The sequence below is a fragment of the Carassius auratus genome, chromosome 45, assembly GCF_003368295.1.
Source record: "Carassius auratus strain Wakin chromosome 45, ASM336829v1, whole genome shotgun sequence".
Taxonomy (NCBI): domain Eukaryota; kingdom Metazoa; phylum Chordata; class Actinopteri; order Cypriniformes; family Cyprinidae; genus Carassius; species Carassius auratus.
Window position 1 is genome coordinate 7358402 of NC_039287.1, and position 17434 is coordinate 7375835.

At 38.7% G+C, this 17434-nt stretch overlaps 1 pseudogene; it reads left to right on the forward strand.

The window, feature by feature from the left end:
• Positions 1-266: 266 nt before the first annotated feature.
• LOC113063083 (ryanodine receptor 3-like) overlaps positions 267-17434 on the forward strand; it is a 30642-nt pseudogene continuing 13474 nt past the window's right edge.

The following is a 17434-nucleotide window of genomic DNA, read 5'->3' on the forward strand; positions in this document are numbered from 1 at the left end:
ACTAATAGTCCTAACACCATGACTAGAGCAAAGGTTTGAAAACTCTTCTACATGAGGGGCCATTTTTAGTTTAATATTAGTAATCACTGTTCCAGATCACCTTAATCATTTATTAATATTACTATGCTTTATGCAATATAATACAATACAGCAGTTTATAACACTAATCTGTATTCAGTGCCTCAGTATCTGCAAAAATCTAATTAAGAATGACTAAAGGAAAAATTTTTTTTTTATCTCACTCTACCTGCTTTTGTCTCCTTCAGCCAACTTGAAGGAGCTGATATCACAAACTATGGTCACCTGGGCACAGGAGTGCAAGATCCAAGACCCGGCACTGGTCCGCAGCATGTTCAGCCTTTTGAGAAGGCAGTATGATGGCATCGGCGAGCTGCTCAGGGCCTTGAGGAAGAGCTACACTGTCAGTGACAAGTCTGTAGAGGACGCGATCAACCTGCTGGCCTCGCTGGGCCAGATCCGCTCACTACTTAGCGTCCGCATGGGAGAAGAGGAGGGCCAGCTCATGATTGATGGCCTGGGGTAAAATTTCATCTTCCAGACTTATCTTCCTACATCCTGCTAGGGAAATAGATTTATCTATACCATACCATTATTGTTATTGGTCAGTATTTTACTGTGCATCATCATTTCTTCTATTTGTACATTTAGATTGCACTTGCCATCATCTAATTCTCACACACTCACTGTATAAGTTGACATTTATACAGACAAAATAGTAAAATAAAAATAAAAATATATATATATATATATATATATATATATATCAACCATTGTCTGACATCCTCTGCTACATCCTCTAAAGTGTTTGTCTTATTCTTTCACTCAGGGACATCATGAACAACAAAGTGTTTTACCAGCATCCAAATCTGATGCGTGTTCTTGGCATGCATGAGACAGTAATGGAGGTCATGGTCAATGTGCTGGGGGGGAGACAAGAATAAGGTACTCTTTTGAGCCATACTTTGGATAAGTGTCTACTAAATGCACAAATGTAAATGTGTAGACTTTAGATAGATGTTTATGATCGTAAGATCCCATGACTCAATTGGACACTTGTGCATCCAAGCCAAACCCTTCTCATCCAAACCTTCTTAAACTAAACACCATATCTAGAGGGATATCACATAATACATGGGAAGATAAAGTAGCTACGGTGCGTCATGTCTAACAGCTTAATACCTCCTTATGCATTAGGGGTGGCAATAGGGCGAAAGCTAAGACAAGAACAGCAGGAATGGGTCACTTCTCATTCCAGTCCTTTTTGAGGTTTGTCGGTTGTCTACTATGACACTGACTATGCCAGATATGACATTGCCACAGTGTCTCTCATTTCTGCTTGGCAGCCTCATTAAACAGGTCTCACGCAATGGGATGTGGGTCCCAGACATTTAGGGTCACCATATTCCCTGTTCAGATTAAGTACACAACATAGAGGCTTGTATTAACTGTGGAGCCTCACGTCTCATATTTCAGTCTGTCTGGGGGGTTCTTTCGATATCTAGAGTATGTTACATTACACACATTTAGCCACCGTGTGAGGACACGCATGTGAAAAAGGTGAAAGATTAATTTGAAGTGTGAAGGAAACGATCTCCGTCTGTGCAGAGGTGAAATGAATGCTGTTTTTAACTCTCAGGAGATTGCCTTCCCCAAGATGGTGGCCAGCTGTTGTCGCTTCCTGTGCTACTTCTGTCGCATCAGCCGTCAGAACCAGAAGGCTATGTTTGACCACCTGAGCTACCTCCTGGAGAACAGCAGTGTGGGGCTGGGTAATCACACACTCAAACACACACACAGTTCTTCAGGGATGCAGATCAGGCAGGGCTGAATCACACTGTGTGTTGCCATGTCTGCTTATCAAAGTGCCAGTTTGTTTATTTTATTGTCTTTTTTTACTTACCGGTATTTTACAAACACACTCACGTATTTGAGTTTTCTAATTCTAGCTGTGGGCACAAAAAAAAGAGATCTGGCGCACATACGTACACTGCAGAGAACAGCAACTTAAAGAGGAAAGGCAAATGTTGTGTTACATACCCTATAAAAATTGGGTAGTTACACCCCTGTGTTATGTATAAATAATCTATTAATGCACAAAAGCACACACTTTTCTTTCCCCATAGCCATGCATTTATGCAGGAGAGATTAAGGATTTACCATTCAAAAGATTGGGGTCTGTAATATTTTTTAATGATTTTGAAGTCTCATATGCTCACAGAAGCTTTTAATAAAATTAAATATTAATATATTTAAAAATTCAATGTATTCCTGAGATTGTAAAGCTACATTTTCATCAGTCATTAATCCAGTCACATGCTCCTTCAAAGAATATATATATATATTTTAAATGGAAATTATTTCTAACATTAGAAATGATTTTACTGTCACTTTTTATCAGCTGAATACATCCTTTCTTTAAAAAAATCCATAAATCTTCCTTATTTCAATCCATAAACACCTTCCTGATAACAAAACCATTGCTAATGTTGGTTGGGAAAGTCATTTATGTTAGGCTTGTTGCATAAGATCAGATAGCTTGTTTTTAGAGCGAGATCTGGCAACCCTGCACAGTGCGCTGTTTTGACTGTGAATAATAGCTTGTGCATCTAAGAGCACCTGACTCTGCAGGAGTGGTTTCCTATAACAGCACATTAATGAGCAGCTGAGAGCCCACTCACCCCTTTATACTGTAGGCCTTATCAGCCCCAGATCAATGACGGGACAGGACAGATCAGATGAAGATAAGGCCGTATCCACAGATATACAATTTTATGTTAACAGTTTGTTTCATAGATAGTGTTATGCAGCTACAGTTTATTATTATCATTATTACAGCTGATTGGCATGTGCAAAGCAGCAGAATTTTGTAATCAGAAATCCAACCAAATATGCTGAAATGTATGGTTGTAAACAATAATTAATACAAATTATTTACATAAACTGGGGAACGATTATAACTCTTTATAATTCCTTAACTGAAGATGACTATTTCTATACGTTTAAAACATAGCATATTATAACATGGACAAGAGGAAGGGAAACCTACTGTAGTTGGAAAAAAAGGAAAGACTGCCATCTGTTGGTGATTTGCCTTATTAAAAATCTGCTGGCCCTATTGGTCATATGGAAATAATCTTGGTTTCCTATTTCTCTAGCATGCCCAGCCATGAGAGGCTCCACACCTTTAGATGTGGCTGCTTCCTCTGTAATGGACAACAACAGTTTAGCTCTGGCACTTGAAGAACCTGATCTAGAGAAGGTAACAGTTCAGTAACAGCACAGCATCATCTCTACATGACAGAGCCTAATAAAATTCTTTAATATTACAATTCATTTATATAGTAGATATATAGAAGGGTTTCTTGTAAAGAGAAAAAGTGTTATAAGTTCAGAAAAAGATGACATTTTGATCCTTTATAACTTGAAGGAATATGCCTTATCCTGTGTGTGCCATAATTCTGGATGAAAAACAACAACCGCAGCAGCAACAATTCAGGCACCCTAAATAAACTTGTGATGGTATATTTTCCATTGAGGTAGAAAAGTTGTGACAGTCACTGAGTTTTTACTAGAGCGTCATAAGATTAAAAAGCCATGTGGATCAAGCTATGGTAATTGATGTATTGTGTTGTAATACCTTATAAAGTTACTTGCTGAATGGTTGCCAAATAAATTTGGCTAAGCCAAACTTTAGTGCCATTAATTTTGGACCCTGTCCATGTGTGTTTTCAGGTGGTGACATATCTGGCAGGCTGTGGCTTACAGAACTGCCCAATGCTCATTGCTAGGGGATACCCAGATATCGGCTGGAACCCAATAGAAGGAGAACGCTATCTGTCCTTCCTACGGTTTGCTGTCTTTGTTAATGGTTAGTCCAATTTACCACAAATATGAGTTTTCATTGTTTTGTGTCTTGGTTAATGGAAAACAATTAATTCATAATAATTCAGGTTGTTTTTTATTATTATTGTGTAGGTGAAAGTGTTGAAGAGAACGCTAATGTAGTAGTGAAGCTTTTGATCAGGCGTCCGGAGTGCTTTGGACCTGCTCTCAGAGGAGAGGGAGGGCAAGGTTTACTCGCTGCCATGAAGGAAGCCATCAAAATTTCAGAAGATCCTACTTTAGATCTGCCAAACTTACCCGAGGGGCCTGCACCCACGTAAGACTACTGAATTCTTCCTCAAATGCTCCGTTTTATGTTAGGTGTTGAGTTGAAAAGTTGAGTTGTAGTTTGAGATGTCCTACCACCCCACGCTTTGACTCAGGATTGAGATAGCATGACTTAAAATAAGAATGTTCACTCTTTGTTTTGACAGCATCGGAGAGGATGAAGAGGAGGAGGAGGTCGCCCACATGGGAAACTCTATTATGTCCTTCTACTCAGCCCTTATTGATCTTCTGGGTCGCTGTGCACCTGAGATGCATGTGAGTGCTCATTTCTGCCACATTTTATTGATCTACAAAGCTAGGGGCAAAACGTTAAATTTCCTTCAGTATAATGCTGTTGCACTGTACATGGCTTCACTTTAATATTATACCAATGCTGTTTTACAGCTTATAAACAAAGGCAAAGGTGAAGCACTGCGTATCCGGGCCATCCTCCGTTCCTTAGTTCCCACTAATGATTTGGTTGGAATTATCAGTATTCCACTCAAAATGCCGGTCGTCAATAAAGGTTTGTACATGTTACTAGGTGCCTTTGAAAGAGTCTGAAGACATAATCTCTGAAAGCCTTTCTGTGCCTAAGATTGATTGATGCTGTTACTCTGTCAATGTCATCTTCATCCTGACGTGTTTCATTATCTATGCTCCTCATTCCGCAGTCATTATAACCCTAATGTCATTTTGTTTAACTCTCGCGTTTGGTTAGATGGCACTGTGACAGAGCCAGATATGAATGCCAGTTTCTGTCCGGAGCACAAGGCACCCATGGTGCTTTTCCTGGACCGTGTCTATGGTATTGACGACCAAAGCTTCTTGATGCACCTGCTGGAGGTGGGCTTCCTGCCAGATCTGCGAGCCTCAGCCTCCCTGGACTCAGTAAGTGTGCTTTGCAAAGCAAAAAAGAGAAAAGTCACAGACATAAATGTATCATGCTTTGTGTGAAAAAGCCCAGAAGGTTAATGTAATGCCAACCATTTAATACAGTGATTCAGTAAAGGCAAAAAGTAGACACTGAATGAATATCGAAAGGATTTAATTTAGCTATAAAATTAAGAATGTATTTCGTGATTTTGTATTATTAAAGTTTTCTCTTTTTTAATTTGTTTTAATTTAATCATTATAAAAATGTATGCATTCAACTTATTTCCATGATGATTTGTTTTTCATGTTAATCTGCATCCATCAGGAGGTGCTCAGATCCACAGAGACAGCGCTGGCCATGAACCGCTACATTGGATCCGCAGTGCTCCCTCTGTTGACCCGCTGTGCTCATCTGTTCGCTCACACTGAGCACTATGCAATGCTCGTTGACACCACGCTGCACACTATCTATCGCCTCTCAAAGGGCCGATCACTCACCAAGGCCCAGAGAGATGCTATTGATGAATGTCTACTGGCCATCTGCATGTAAATACCACTTGAAATTGATTAGAAATTGCTGGAATGTAGGTTAGGTATCATCTGATGTTATTTATACTTCCTCCAGGCATCTGCGGCCATCAATGCTACAGCAGCTGTTGCGTCGTCTTGTATTCGATGTTCCCCAGCTTACAGAGTACTGCAAGATGCCCATCAAGGTGAGTTTGTGAACAGTAAATGTAAGTTCACCACTATTCAAAAGTTTGGGTTGGTAAGATTTTAAAAAGTTTTTTATGTTCACCAAGACTGCATTTATTTGATCAGTATACAGTAAAGACGCTATGATTGTGAAATATTATTAGGATTTGAAATTACTGTTTTGAATGTCATTTCTTCCTGTGATAGCAAAGTCTTCAGTTTCACAGTGAACCCCCCCTCCCCCCCAGAAATATTTCTAATTTCTTTATTTAATTCTCAAGAACCATTTATTATGGTTATCGAGTTGTGCTGCATAATATTTTTGTGGCAACCCTGATAATTTATTTTTCAGTATTCCTTGATTAATAGAAAGTTCAAAAGAGCAGAATTTATTTGGAAGTATAAATAGTCACTTTTGCTCAATTTAATGCATCCTTGCTAAATAAAATAAATAATTTATTTCAAAAACCAAAAACATACTTACCCTTAATGGTAGTCTACATTTCCTCCATATTACCCTTTGGTTACATTATTTATTTTAATAAGAACATTAGAGACAAATTAACTAAACAGTTGTGCTTTTACTGTGGTGCTTTTAATGTCATAAAAAAAAAAACACAAGATATATTCCATGTGATTTATGTTTAGGATATATTTTGTGAGTGCGTTTGCACCGTTACCTACCTAATTTGCTAAATTATTTTCATGGAGCAGGTGCTAAAACAACACAGACAGCTTGTGTAAACGCACAGCAATAACAGGACACACATCATCCTTGTTGAAAAGTATGTTTCATTACAGTGAGGTCACTCGGTTTGTAGTTATAACTTCTGTGTTTTGACAGCTTTACACACCGTACACACTCACAGAGCATCTGGATTGCACATTACCTGATGCAACTGTCACCATGAGTCATCACAAATCCTTTCCTCATGATCCTTTGATAGGCAGGTGTGAGCAGTTTGTACTCTCCTCAGAGTTTCAGCACCTTGTCTCTCTGCTGGCAGCTGTCTCACCCCGTCATAATCACCCTACTATAGGGCAGGGTTATCAGAAGAGGACTTGGCAGAACTGACACCTTTAAATAATATTTCAGACATGTGAACCAAGAAAATCCAAGTATAAAATCAATCTTTATTCTAGATAATGAGGGATGTTTTAACACAATCTGTCTGAAGAGTATGATTTAAAGTATCCTGAATGTTGACAGCTCAATCCACATCTTAATCTGTTTACCCCTCCAGCTTTTGACCAATCACTATGAACAGAACTGGAAGTACTACTGTCTGCCGACAGGCCTGGGCAGCTATGGCATGGCAACAGAGGAGGAACTCCACCTCACCAAGAAACTCTTCTGGGGACTTTTCGATGCTCTTTCTCAAAAGGTACAAAACATACTTCAGTATAAATTTGGGATGTCAGTTAAGCAATCAATGTATTCAAAATAATTGCTTTTTATTAACTGCTTTTTTTTTTAATTGCTCACGCTCATGTCATTGCAAATCTGTATTTATTTTTTGTCCATTCCTTAGTGATCACCAAAACTGTTTGGTTGCATTGACAGTCTTCAAAATATCTGCTTTTGTCATTTATAATGACACAGAGATGAAATGTTTGGGTAAATTAGCCCTTTAACTCAATTGATCACAAATATCAATATCTGCTGTAAAAACCAAAACAAAAAATTAAGATAATTCAAAAACTATATCATTACATTTGATGATTGTGACACAATAATGAAGTGGATATGTCTGATGTATTGTTTAATTGTCGGTCAGGGTAGAGTACATATTTGTGGTCATTGCATCAGGTCTCACTGTACGCAGAATTTTTTAAATCGTACTTCATTAAGTCATTCAATACATTGTCTATTTTGCAGAAATATGATGCAGAGCTTTTCAAAATGGCCATGCCATGTCTTAGTGCCATAGCTGGTGCCATACCACCTGACTACGTCGACTCCAGTCCAGGTTCCACATTAGTTAAGCAGGCCTCTGTGGATGCGCAAGGCAACTTTGACCCCCAGCCAATTAACACTGCTAAGTAAGTACCACTGAAACACTGAAACCACATGTAGAAATCCTTCCATCTGATCTGGACTCCATGCTATACTGTTTGTCTTACAGCATCTCGCTGCCCGAAAAGCTAGATTACATTGCAAGCAAGTTTGCTGAGCATTCCCATGAGAAATGGTCCTCTGAGAAGGTTGGACATGGTTAAAACTCATCCCATTAATCTTGCACATATTATTCTGCCACTCGATGTCTACTTCTGTTGAATTAGATAAAGCATGACTGCTTGTTTTATCTTGTATGGCGATAGATCACTCTTGGCTGGACTGTGGGAGATAGAGTAGATGACAAAGCTAAGACTCATCCACTGCTGAAACCGTACAAAGCACTGAGTGAAAAGGTATCAAATCCATCAAACCCAAATCACGTTCTTCCTTATTGACTTTTGTCTCTAACACCAATGCAGTTTTCAAAGGATGAATTTTAATCTATTTAAATCCATCGCTGTGCATAGGAAAGGGAGAGTTACCGCTGTCCTGTGAAAGAGACTCTAAAGAGCATGTTAGCAATGGGATGGAATATTGAGAGGACCAAAGAAGGGGAGGCCATGTTCAAGCAAAGGGAAACCGAGAAACAGCGCAAGATATCAGAGTCCTCACAGGTAATATTAATCAGGAGGAAGGTGTTTATTTCTTTGTAGTGTCTGTCATAGTGCATTTAGCACATTGTCTGTTTTTCACTTAAAGGGTGAGTTTATTCCAGCCCCACAAGATTTGGAAAATGTTATTCTATCAAGAGAACTACAGGCAAGTACAAATCGAATTGTTGTGAACAATGCATATTTCATATACTGTGTATTAAATCTTTATTTTCAATTAAATCATTTCAACAGGCGATGGTTGAAACAGTTGCAGAAAATTACCACAACATTTGGGCAAAGAAGAAGAAAAAGGAACTTGACAGTAAAGGTGAAGCTTTTCTCCTGGAAACTGTCTGTTTGGCTCAATCCTGTCTAAGCAAACCCAGATGCATTGACTCATTGTGTGTTGTCACTGAAAGGAGGAGGAAGTCATCCGTTGCTGGTACCATACGACACGCTGATGGCAAAGGAGAAGTACAGAGATCGAGAGAAGGCCCAGGAACTCTTTAAATTCCTGCAGGTCAATGGATACGCCATCAGCAGGTCAGTGTACTCTCAAATTCTGTCTTATATACTCAGAAAAAAAACAGTACCATTCAAATGTTCAGGGTCTGTATGGTTTATAATGAATGTTTTTTTTTCTGTGCATATGCAGAGGTCTGAAGGACATGGAGCAGGATTCCTCTTCTATGGAAAAGAGGATCGCCTTTAAGTTTCTCAAGAGGCTCTTGAATTATGTCGATTCTGCACAGGAGTTTATTGCTCATCTTGGTGAGAAAAATGATGAATGTAACATATTGATGTACTGATAGAAAAATCTGAACATATCAAGCTGATCAGTTGTTTTCTCTGCATGACTTAGAGGCTATAGCTACCAGTGGGAAGACAGAAAAATCTCCCCATGATCAGGAGATCAAGTTTTTCGCTAAGGTAGCATTCAGTTCTCGAGCAAACACTCTCTTGCCATATATAGAACAGTCTAGACACATAATATTTCCGAAGTTAAAGCCCAGTTTTTACAAAGTTTTTCTCTTGATCGCTTTCAATGTAGGTTCTGCTGCCCCTCATAGATCAGTACTTCAAAAACCACTGCTTGTACTTCCTGTCATCCCCCAACATCAGCCTGAGCAGCAGCGGCTATGCATCCAACAAAGAGAAAGAGATGATCACCAGGTGCTGCTATTACAATAAAGCCAAAATCAGTTATAAGACCATATAAATCCATATCATATAAATGCATATGATATAAGTGCATCCTGAAAAAGTAGAAAAATAGGTAACTAGTTAACTTTCAAAAAAACAATAGTATAAATCTGGTATAAAGATTCCCATATTTATTCGGCGATGTCAGAATTCTGATTCCATCAGTGTATATACTGAATTCAGTGAAATACAGACTTTTCACATTTTCATAAAGTGGCACTAACATTTTAAAGGAGCCATGATGCTTTGAAGTCTCTGACATTTATTTATGAATTATTTTTTTGCATATTCTTTGCATAATTTGAATGCAAGGATTGTTTTATTTACTGTCATACTAACTTAAACCATTCTTTCTTAGTCTGTTCTATAAGCTGGCAGCCCTTGTCAGACATAGAATATCACTCTTTGGTGAGACATCTCAAGCATATTCAAATACTTTTTATAACTGAGCTTCATTTTGCTCCGCGAAATTCATTCCGCAGCTTTAAGAGTGTCTGTTCTTTCAGGAAGTGACTCCACCACCATGGTGAGCTGCTTGCACATCCTGTCACGCTCACTGGACTTCAGGTAGTAAGCTAAATCTCAGTGCAACTCGAATCATTAACCAGCCAACGGTGTTTTAAACTGATTCTGTTTTGACCCATAGGACTGTGATGAAGTCTGGCTCAGAGCTGGTGAAGGCTGGTGTCCGGACGTTCTTCGAGAATGCAGCAGAAGACCTGGAGAAGACTCTGGAGAACTTAAAGCTAGGGAAGATGGGTCAGTCACGCACACAGATGAAGGGCGTTACCCACATCATCAGCTACACCTCAGCGGCCCTGATGCCCGTCCTGACGGTTCTTTTTCAGCATATCACCCAATACCAGTTTGGAGCGGAGCTGCTTTGTGAGTCAGCTGTTCTTTGACCTATGATGTTAGTTTTATGAGTCAATTCTTAGATGCATGTATTTAAGACTTTTTAAGAACTTCACAGTCACAGTCTTCGCAGTCTGTAAGTACGTTTACATATTACATATGTAAAGGATTTGCCACTGATGATTCAAACCTTTGAGTAGTGCTTGTTGTTTGTCGTTTCTCCGAACACAAATGCAGACATGGTTTTATGTTTACGCAGTAAATAATAAATAATGTCCTTTTTAGCGACATCATATGATCCTAATATTATTAATAGAAAGTCTCTCATTATTATGGATACTAATACATACATTTTTATTTATATAAATATCTTTTTTTTTTTATTCTTTCCTCAATATTAACTCATAATTATGGGGGAAAAATTATGTCATATATCATTATATCATTATAATTTAATTTCTCAGTTAGATGAGATGCTTAGTCATAATGACTACCAGAATGATTACCAGAATTATATTTTTTTCCAGAATTTATTTTTATTAATGAGCTGCCATGGAAATGGGGAAAGAGGATTGTAATGACTTTTCCATAGAAAATTAATCAAGTTTGTGTAAGCTTGCCTTTTTCAAGTGTTATTTTCAATTTGTTATTTTGAATTGTCTCATAATTTGGCAGTCCAGTTGCATGTTTTTTAAATATTTTTTAGCGTACTATTTACTATTTACTATTTAGCGTAAGGAAAATAATTGCACTTGAATGTTTCAGTGGATGACATTCAGCTGTCCTGCTACCGTATCCTGACCAGCCTCTACTCTTTGGGCACTGGCAAGAACATCTATGTGGAAAAGTACAAAAAAAATTATTTCTGAGGGAACTTTTTGTTTAGTTCTCGATCCGTTTCTTCGTGAAACTAAGATGACTGTTGGGTTTTTACAGACAGCTTCCAGTGCTGGGCGAATGTTTATCTACTCTGGTTGGAGCCATGCCTGTTGCATTCCTGGAACCCCACCTAAATATGCACAATCCCCAATCTGTCTTCAACACCAAGACACCAAGAGAACGAGCTAGTGAGTATATTTGAGGGAACGGAGACCACCGTATTTTTCGGACAATAAGTCGCACCTGAGTATAAGTCGCACCAGTCCAAAAATACGTCATGACGAGGAAAAAAAAACATATATAAGTCGCACTGGACTATAAGTCGCATTTATTTAGAACCGAGAACCAAGAGAAAACATTACCGTCTACAGCCGCGAGAGGGCGCTCTATGCTGCTCAGTGTAGACTACAGGAGCACAGAGCAGCAAAGAGCGCCCTCTCCTGGCTGTAGACGGTAATGTTTTCTATTGGTTCATTTCTCTCGGTTCATGTCAAATTAATTTTGATAAATAAGTCACAACTGACTGTAAGTCGCAGAACCAGCCAAACTATGAAAAAAGTGTGACTTATGGTCCGGAAAATACGGTATTTTAAATAATTTGGTTTTCCGTGAGAAATCATACAATGAAAATATGGTTCATTTGCAGCCGATCATAATAGGCAGATCGATCTTTTGGTGACAGTGGAATTTCTTTTTCTAATCTAAATCTGATAAATTTGTTGCCATAATATTGAATATTTTTACAGTTTTGAGCATGCCAGACACTGTGGAGGAGATGTGTCCTGAGATGCCCGATCTGGACAGCCTGATGAAGGACATTGGTGACATTTCTGAATCCGGAGCACGCTACACAGAGATGCCACAGGTCATCGAGGTCATCCTGCCCATGTTGTGTAACTACCTGTCTTACTGGTGGGCAAAAGGCCCAGAAAGCTCCCCAGATAATTCCAATTGCAGCACAACTGTCACATCTGAGCATCTCAGTCTAATTCTGGGCAATATCCTTAAGATTCTCAATAACAACCTTGGCATTGACAATGCCCCGTGGATGAAAAGACTTGCAGGTGAGACTGAACTTAAACTAGCGGTGAATAGCATGCTCTGTTACAGGATGATTGCAGTGCCTTGTCAAACATCTGTAAACTCTTTCCTGTTTAGTATACACCCAGCCTATCATTAGCAAGGCTAGCCCAGATCTTCTTAGAACGCACTTCCTGCCGACGCTGGAGAAACTGAAGAAGAAGACAGTGAAGATAGTGGCTGAGGAGGAGCTGCTTAGGTCTGAAAGCAGGACAGACACTCAGGAAGCTGAACTGCAGATTCTGGATGAGTTTGCTGTTCTCTGCAGGGATCTGTATGCCTTCTATCCAATGCTCATCCGTTATGTGGACAACAACAGGTATTTATGTTATGACGTCAGAGGGAGTTGATGGCCACTGCCAAATTTTGGGTATAATTGCTGCTTTAAAAAATGCTGCTAAATTTACAGTCTACAGAGATCACTTTTTACTAATAATTTCATTTGATTTTTTCCTAGATCCAAATGGCTGAAGCAACCAGATTCAGATTCAACTGAACTTTTCAAAATGGTGTCAGAGATTTTCATCCTTTGGTGTAAATCTCATGTAAGTTCTGTGTAGGGCTTCAACAAATATTAGTAAGAATTTGCTAATTATTTCAAGATTTCCAGAGCTGGTTTCTGCTCTTTGTTTATAGAACTTTAAAAGGGAAGAGCAAAACTTTGTGGTGCAAAATGAAATTAATAACCTGGCATTCCTCACTGGAGACAGCAAGACGAAGATGTCAAAAGTAAGTGTGATATAAAGTAATTGCAAGCTATATTGGACCCAAAATCTCTGAGCTAACTATGTAGTGATGCCAACGTGGAAATATCCTCTGGGGACATGTGTTCATGAAAATAAAAAGGCATTATAAGTCTTATGTTTGATATATTGCTTTGTAAAACCAGTCTGGAGGTCAAGACCAAGAGAGAAGAGGAAAAAAGAGAAGAGGAGAGTTGTACTCCATCCAGACTTCCCTCATCTTAGCAGCTCACAAGAAGATGTTGCCTATTGGTCTGAACATGTGCACTCCTGGAGACCAGGAGCTCATTTCCCTTGCCAAGATCCGCTACAGTCTGGTGAGTGTATTTCTTGTTGTTTTAATTATGCTTTATTGGAGATCTGTAACAAACCTCAAACTGTTTCTCTGTTTAACAGAAAGACACAGATGACGAGGTTAAGGATTACTTGAGGAAGAACCTCCATCTTCAGGAGAAGGTCTGGAGAAGCAAATCACAATCTCACATACATGATTAGATGCTGATATGTTGACATTGGCTTATTCCCATCACAGTCAGCAGATCCAGCAGTGCAGTGGCAGCTGAACCTCTACAAAGATGTTGTGGTGAAGAATGAGGGACCTCCAGACCCAGAGCAAAACGTGGAGAGAGTTCAGGCCATCTCCGCTGCTGTCTACCACCTTGATCAGGTACAACAGCCATAAAAATTAAATTCACCCATGCTATGTAATGTCCTTCCTCATCTACAGTACCTACTCTGTATCAGCATCCTTATTTTTTGGTTAACACTTCACAGTAAGGTTCAATTTGTTAAACTAGGTTCATGAACAATGAGCAATACTTTTAAAATATGCAATTCAATTTTAATATTTATTGTTTTACTCCTAATAAATGCTGTAACAAACGTTCATTGTTAGTTGACGATACCTGATGCATTAACTCATGTTACAAATTAAACCGACTGTAATTGTAAAGAGGTACCACTAATTACTGAAATCACAAACTGTGTTTAGTTTATCCAGAGATTTAGTCTTAAGTGAGATTTATACATACTGAATAAATACGCTTTCCACTCATGTATGGTTTATTAGGATCGGACAATATTTGGCCGAGATATAACTTTTTGAAAATCTGGAATCTGAGGGTGTAAAAAAAAACTAAATACTGAGAAAATCACCTTTGAATTTGTCCAGGTGAATTCTTAGCAATGCATATCACTAATCAAAAAGTAAGTTTTTATATATTTACAGTAGGAAATTTACTGAATAGCTGCACGGAAATTGATCTTTACTTAATATCCTGATGATTTTTGGCATAAAAGAAAAATTGATAATTTTGACCCATGCAATATTTTTTTGGGCTATTGTGGTCCAGAGTCACATTTAGCTTCCTTTTTTTTTTACCGCCTATTTTTGTCTTCAACAGCAAGTAGACTAATACATTTTAATTAAAGTTTTTAATCACACTCAGAAATAAAACATTTATTTGTGTCACAAAATTACATACATTTCACTCTCAGGTTGAGCAGCCGCTGAGGAATAAGAAGATGGTGTTTCAAAAGCTGCTGTCGAAGCAAAGAAAGCGTGCCGTGGTTGCCTGTTTCCGCATGGCACCACTCTACAACTTACCAAGGTATGCCCTTGAAAGCCTTTAAATTACAATGTCAGCTTTTGCAATATTCATTCACAGCATTCAGCTTTAAAATATACTGACTCAGTAGGTACTTGTGAAAGTTTTCTTAATAGTTATTCCTTCCTTCCATATGCGTCTTTATGCCTTCTGTACTCCCTCTAGTGCCATCCTGTTGAAATGTGCTGCAAAAGTGTTTTTATTGGTGTTTTTTCATGCTCCTTTCTTCTTCCTCCTAAAACCTCTCCCTTTCTGTTGTCTCCATAACACACTTCAGATACAAAAATAATAATTACTTCCTGAATGGCTATCGGTACGTTTGGCTGGAAAAGGTGTACCATACCTCCAGCTTTGACCGTCTGTTCTCCATGCTAACGGTAATGTCAGACTAAGAGAACTCATGATCCCAACCTCCTCGTCCTCCTCTTCCATTCTCCAAGGGCTGAGCACAAGCATACAGTTAGCGCCGTCACTCTGAATGGTCACCTTCCGTTTCTGGTGGGTCTCTTCGCTTTATGTAGCGTTGGGAAGTTTCAGGGTGGGTGGAAGGTTCTGGACCTCAAGTATCCTTTTGTGCAACAATGATCATTTAAATGGTAGTTTTCATGGACTTCCTCATTAAGGTGACCAGTCAGATGAGGCCATGGACTGTACATCTTCCTCTCACACCACAGAATGCACCTCCTTCCTTCATCTTCCTCTTAACCTCCCTCTCCCCCCCACTCTTCAGGCATCGCTCAATTAACCTCTACCTCAGTGGCTATCAAAGACTTTGGATAGAGACAGAGGAGTACTCCTTTGAGGAGAAGCTAGTGCAGGACCTGGCAGTAAGTACCGGGCGGGCATCAGCGCTGCCCTGTGTGCTGTGTGTGCCCGCTGGTGCCTTCTCGGCGGCCGAATGCTCTGTGGCCAGCACTGTGCCCGCTAAGGTGCGGGAGCACGTCTCTGCCCGCCTCATGTACTCATCCTGGCCTGTGTTCAGCTCTGCTGGTTACGTGACACACTACCGACCGAGGCACAGCAGCCAAGGCATGCATGAGTTTCGGCTGAGCCTCAGTTCCCGCCATCTCACTAGAAAAGCAGTCCGTTTCAGCGCAGCCGTGGTAAGAGGAGCGGACGTTCCCCGCGACGCTCTGCTTTATTCTTTGGGTGTCGTCTTTCTTTCGTAAGTCTCGTTTGTTGTGAGAGTCGGTGGCATGTTCACCTCATGTAGAGATCATGTGTCAGCTAAAGTTGAGTCGGCAGTGTAAATCGACCCGCCTGATTTGCGCGTCTTAAATGAGAATATATAACATATTATTATTTATATTTAGTGCTTTCAAACGATTAATCGCGATTTATCACATCCAAATTAAAAGTTTTTTTTACATAATAAATGAGTGTGCACTATGCATATTTATGTATATATAAATAAAAACACATGCATGTATATATTTAAGATAAATATTTAAGTTTAAATATTATATATTTATATACCATTTGACAGCTCTATTTATAATGTGTTTCATATTTAGCAGGAATTCTTTTGAGCGCTGATGAATTATTTAATTACTCTGGAATAAATTCTTAGTAATATTATTATTATTAGTATTAATATAATGGTAAACATTGATAATTGGGAATTGTGAAGACACCCTTTTCGTAATATTTAATATTTGTTTGTTAATGAAAAATGTTAATTTGCAGCAGTATGTTACACTTAACACACATTACAAAGCCATTTCCATTGCCATGTGAATTTGCATGTTTATCCTGAGCTGGTCATTGGATCCTGTGTTATTCTGGAGCATCCAACAAGGCCCCAGTGAGCATGCTCAGGCCACTATGTCATCCCATCAAGTGTTTCTCAGCTGAGGCCCAGTGGACTTCCAGGATCCAGCAAATTTAGCCCAGTTGTGCAACACATCTGATCCAAGTAAAGTCACATATCAGTAGTTTCCTAAGTTTAAATATTGGATTTAAAGTCACTTCACAAGGCCTGAACAGAGAAAACTGATCTTGATTACATTTACAGTAAGTGTGTCTTTGTGTAAAATAACTGCATGTCTAATATAAATCCAGAGCCTCTTGCAGAAAATCAGGAAGCAAACTATTGGAAGCATAATAGTGAAAATGACTGGATTGAAACTAAATTGCATAAAGTATCAAATGTGTTTATTTCATATGTTTGTGGTCAGAGCAGGGAGAACAGCTTTTAGTGTTTTAATGAGGAAGTGTATGTGATGTAATGGTTTGATTTGTAATACTGTAGAAGTTATTTGTTTAGGGCTGTGCACCATTTAGAATTGAGAATTTAGCTCCTAAATTTGAACTGAAGTAGAACAGAAAGCAGAAATGTAAGTGTAATTTGAAGTTCAAAGAAATTCATAGTAGTTTTTTAAAACATTTAATTGTTTCATAATGAATTACCCATAAACAAGTTATCATACATGCAATGTATGAAATATAGATAATGGTAATTTTAATGCAAGTCTTATTTTCCAGACTGCTATAATTGATCTCTTCAAACAGTTTACAAGACTTACAGTAGAAGTGATCTGCCATGAATAATTTGCTTTTGTGTTGACCACTGTTAAATTTCTTTGTATTGCAATTCACTAATTTCCTTTGCTCCTTGTTCCAATTCCTCATCCTACAGGACATGGGCAACTGAATTAAAATTTACACTTAATT